Source organism: Cynara cardunculus, unplaced genomic scaffold (assembly GCF_001531365.2).
Source record: "Cynara cardunculus var. scolymus isolate 2C unplaced genomic scaffold, CcrdV1 Un_Scaffold_289, whole genome shotgun sequence".
Classification (NCBI taxonomy): Eukaryota; Viridiplantae; Streptophyta; class Magnoliopsida; order Asterales; family Asteraceae; genus Cynara; species Cynara cardunculus.
The window spans coordinates 203,067-208,308 of NW_020200569.1; positions in this window are offsets into that span (position 1 = coordinate 203,067).

The window sequence follows — 5,242 nt, forward strand, 5'->3', positions numbered from 1 at the left end:
TGAGGTAAAATATAATGCATCATTTCAATGATTATAAAGTTTCATAATTAAAAGTAGAATGAACTCACACTGGAGGTTTTMAAGGGAAAACCCAATGATYCGGACAGTTGCCCGCGGTTGCTGTATACGGCTTGATGTTTGGTGAAGCACGGYAGGTGGTRTAGGCGCGGCTGAAGGCAYAGAGATCGTCACGAACAGGTACGGACAGCAGCTGCKTGTCRTGCAYGGGTACARCAGCTGTGCAGGCGCGGCGCGAGGAGCACAACARCGTCTGCTGCTACTGCGGGTGGTCTGAGGTGCGAYGGAAGWTGMAGGCAGYAACCTGCTGCTGCTGYTGGTGATCAAGGCGCGCAGAAAAACGCAGGCRGCTCTRGCTACTGYTGTTGGGTGGTCTGAGACGAAGCAGAAAACGCAGTCCTGCTGTTGGTCTGAGAAGAAGCAGAAAACGCAGTCCTGCTGTTGGTCTGAGAAGAAGCAGAAAACGCGGGTCAATCTCGCTCCCTTGCTGCTGCTGCTGCCTTGGCGAAGTTGGGGAAACAGCAAACGAACACAGGTAGCTTTGTTGTTGCTGTTGCTGCTGTTGAGAAGGCTGGTCGAAGCTCCGGCAAGTGGCGGTCCGTTCTCACTTTTCCAAACAGCCGGTTCCAAGCGGGTTCACTCCAATCCACCGCCAACGGAAGGGTGTTTCTCTTCTCTCTTAAGGTTCAAATCAAAATCCCTCTCTCAGCTCACCTCCCTCACATGTACCTAGACCCAAAATCTAAAATGGGAAGAAAGAAACCACCAGGGGAAGAGTGCACCATCAAGCTATCAGGGTATGGTACCAAGGTTGTAGGTAGACCCCCCCCCCCTACTCTGCAGAAATCAAAAGGAGATCTCCCCAACAAATAAACAATAATAAAATTTATAAAAAGACATATCCTTATCAAAGGAAGGCCTAAGAGACCTACAAGATGAGGTAGGCTAAAAGAAGAAAAGAAAATAAATAAATAAATAAGTAAATAAATAAAAAAAACCTTAACATGGAATAGGGGAAGAATTTCGGGTGTTACAATCCTCCCCACCTAGGATTAAATTTCGTCCTCGAAATTTCTCTTTTGATCAAGCGATTAGATGAGGGWAACGCCTCTTCAAGTCCCTTTCAACTAAACCACAATAATTGCATGCAGATAAGACTGCAGTAAATGTAATAACTTTTGTAGCGTAGCCCATATCAGTGAATAATTGCAATGATTCAATACGATAGCGCATACAGTAATTATATATGTATTAATTATATCAAAGACAGGTTCAAGTGCCTACATACCGTACCGGTTGGGTGGTATTACCGAGCTACTCTAGTAGAAGTCCATCCTCTCCCTATTCGAAGTGAATGGGTATAAAACAGATCGCAAAACTATACAATCTTTGCAAAGAGCAAATATAATATGGCAAACCCTATAGCTATGACATTGAAGATGGTTGCTAAAATACTCACCAACTGTCATGTGGAGCTAAAAGTGCATTTCAGAAAAAGGACTATAAAATCAAAGAAAGAATCGATATAATATGAATATTAAATCATAAAATCAGGAGCATGCTAAGAAAAGTAGAGACAAACCCAAAGTACATACATTCTTATGGTGTTTTCTTAAATAAAATGCAATAAGATCAATAGTTCTGACTATTAAATCGCTATCAAAAKAAGAAAAGGTTAAATCGTCGGTATGGAAYTAAAATAGATATGAAAGTAAGCATCATCATGTGCTAGAGGACGGGTGAAGCTTCAAGATACTGATTCGAACCTTACCAGGGATACAACCACACTCTGAAGAGAAGMAACTGAGAGGGGAATATAAAAGCAACTATAGAACAGTACAAAAATCCAGTCTCATACAGAGATCTGGGCCTAAGTCCCAAAGCAACGTATCATCACTTACCCAATAGAACAGATCCTGAAAACATGAAGTAGAGCACTTATGGTTCAATAACTGCAGTGAAATAGTGGTATAGAGAAAGCCAGAAGATTATCCTACCCACATAGAATCAATATAAAAATAACCTATAAGTAGTCCGTTAGGTATTTAATATCCTTAAAACCCTTATGGATAATCCACCTCAAATCTCCATGACAATAATGCATTCGCAGTTCTTCTAAAAAGAGGGTTTAGAGTCATACCAGTTTCAGGTTGCTGTCACCAAGACTCCGACTACTAACACCCATAAACAATCCTAACAACAATATCAACATTAAGACATGCATATAACTATCACACTTAACTAAAATATATAGATTCTTTCAAGGTTGAACGTTCATCTAAGAATAATTACAACGCTTTTTCTGTGACACGTGCTCTTTTATTATAACATTCTAAGCTTCTCAATTACCTTAATAATAGTATCACTGTATCATATATCCATATAACAGTAAAAGAGGTATACTCTCCAAATATAACAGTCATCACCATTTCCATAACCCAACAAAATATATTTCACTTTTAAACCCCAAGCGCTACCGATGCATCAGTTGATAGTATTCCTCCTAAGACAACTGACATTGTTAGTGTGATTGACGAAGTTCCAACAGCCCGTTCAATCCAATATTTGCAATTAGAAGAAACCAGGCTGAGGTCAGGTTCATAACTCAGAGAGCTTCTACCAAGAGCTGGCTCCGCCATAAGTATTATTTTGGATTCTAGCAGGAAGAATCAGCCAACCAAGCTGTTCATTCCAAAAACAACAACAGTAGAAATCTGCAACCTCATATTTCACTAGTGGAATATATGGGAGAGATGTAGGTTACGGCAATCTAAGAATAACCAGGTAAATTATAAAGTAGCGGATCATGCTACATGATGGCCTCAATAATAAGATATTTTGCTACACACTTGTTCCCGGTCAGATGATAAAGGACTCCTCATATATATTTTCCCAACCATTTCCTCACATTGATCTCGGGCAACACCCACATCTACCAATGTGTTTGGCAAAGATCTCCTCCTCTAACCCAATGAATCTAACAAGAGGCATGCCTTGCCTTCTTCTCAACCCGTGTAACTCACCCTTCTCTAGTACATCATCATTTCTTACCGTATCCACCTGAATGTCAACATATCTACGATACTTATCTTGTGTACATGTTTCCATTGATGGTTATGTACAATAGAATTTACATTCGGATTCCAATTGAACTCTTACTGGTCACACAGAACTCTTGAAGATTCTCTTGGTGTTCTGCCATTAACTCTTGTCATATGACTAAGATATTCATCAATATGTTCATCCTTTTCTAGTACTTATGCCAAATGTCAAGGGATGATGTTCCTGGCTACTTACTATTCCAATTCCCAACAAGCTTATTGAATTTTTCGCTTCCCTATTAATGACATCGTTATCATTAACACAAGTACTTCACGAAGCTATTTTGCAACGGACCATTAAGTAAAAAAAAATTCTTACTTCCTAGTCTACCATTCACCTTTACATTTCCCAACTATCGTTGACTAGGCCAACAAATCAGTACAAGCACCAAACACCATAGTTAAAACATATATATCCACATGGCATGGTCCGTAACAACCTGACTTAAATCCTTAAATAGCCTAGTGCTTCCACATAATCCAACTAATTAATATCTAATAACAACAATTGATCAGATAGGGTAGGAAGAACACGAGACTAACATAATACGAACGGACACACTCATAATCCTTGTAATAACAGTGAGTTTAAGCACGCTTATGCAACAACTTACTCAAAATAGCATTAGCTAAGTGAAATTTTGAATAGGCTATACATAAGGATCCTCAACACCATTGTAACAATTTCATGAATTATGTAACTCCGTTGACTCTAAAGCTCTCTCATCTTAAAATCTCTACCCATGGCTCACGAATATATGCTTACAATCTCAGCTTAAGTCTAGGCGTCTTAGTTCTTCACCTAGTTCGCTTAAGCTCGTGCTTTGATACCAACTTGTAACATCCCTAAAAATACATAATGCGAAATTCATTGATGAGAGCCCAGAGCATAAAATAAAATTTATCCAACAAAAGAAATAGTATGGCGGTTACAATCCGGCTAATCGAGATGATAAATAACAACCTTTTAATCTAGAACATTATAAATCTAAATTAAAGACGGGGTTTTCTATCAGTCTCCAACAATGTCGAAAAATCCAAAAACGCATCGCGTAAGAGAACTAAAGGCAAAAATTACAACGAGTATTTCACGAACCATCGCTCCTCTCAACCCTTTTGAGCCCCACCGCTAAAGGAACCTAAAAGTAAATATAACAAGAAAGAGAGAGGGTTAGGCTTACGCCTAGTGAGTCCAAACAAAAGAGTTTTAAGTAAACATAAAGGAACATATAAAAATATACACATGTAAATAGCTGACGTAACTTTAAACAGGTATAGAGACAGTAAGACCCGAATAACTCRAAGTGGAACAATAAAACATCCGAAGATGACGGGGGAGACCCGATTTGCCGCTAATTATGACAGACACAAAGTAAGTCATAKATTAACGTTATAGAGCATCACKCCCGGTATAAAACCATCCGACATCAACCTAAACCAGTCATGTAGTCGTTCGTGATCATAAGCTCTTTACCTCRAAAATTACAWAATAATCACAATGCCTATTTCCGARTGGAAGTGAGAGGATGATTTGGTGATTACATAATAATMACAATGCCTATCACCAATTTACACCATCATACCCACGAATAAAATAGAACGATATACATGCACTGGTAATTACATAATAATCACAATGCCTATTACCGAGTGCAAGTGAGAGGATGATTTGGTGATTACATAATAATCACAATGCCTATCACCAACTTATACCATCCTTCACACAAACATAATAAAACCATTTCTATGTCTAMAAAACCTTYYCAATTCTRRYGGCATATTTAGATACGTTAACATATGTATACGACCACTTGTACATTATTCAAATATTCGCATGAGTCTTTAAACGAAAGAACATTCCCATTTTACCAAATATCAATTCCAAACGTGGAACATGAGGGTTTATAGAGCTTTATCCYAAACTTACTTTGACACAAGTATTTCACCAAGCAAGTAATCACCTATAAATAAAGTGTAAGAAAAGCATAACCCACAATTTCAAATTGTATAGAGCTTCTAAGAGGTTGAATGAACTCACACTGCCTTTCGATACTCAAAAATCGAGCCAACTTAGACTCTACGTCCATATACGTCTAAACATCGACCAACGGTCACTCTGGAAG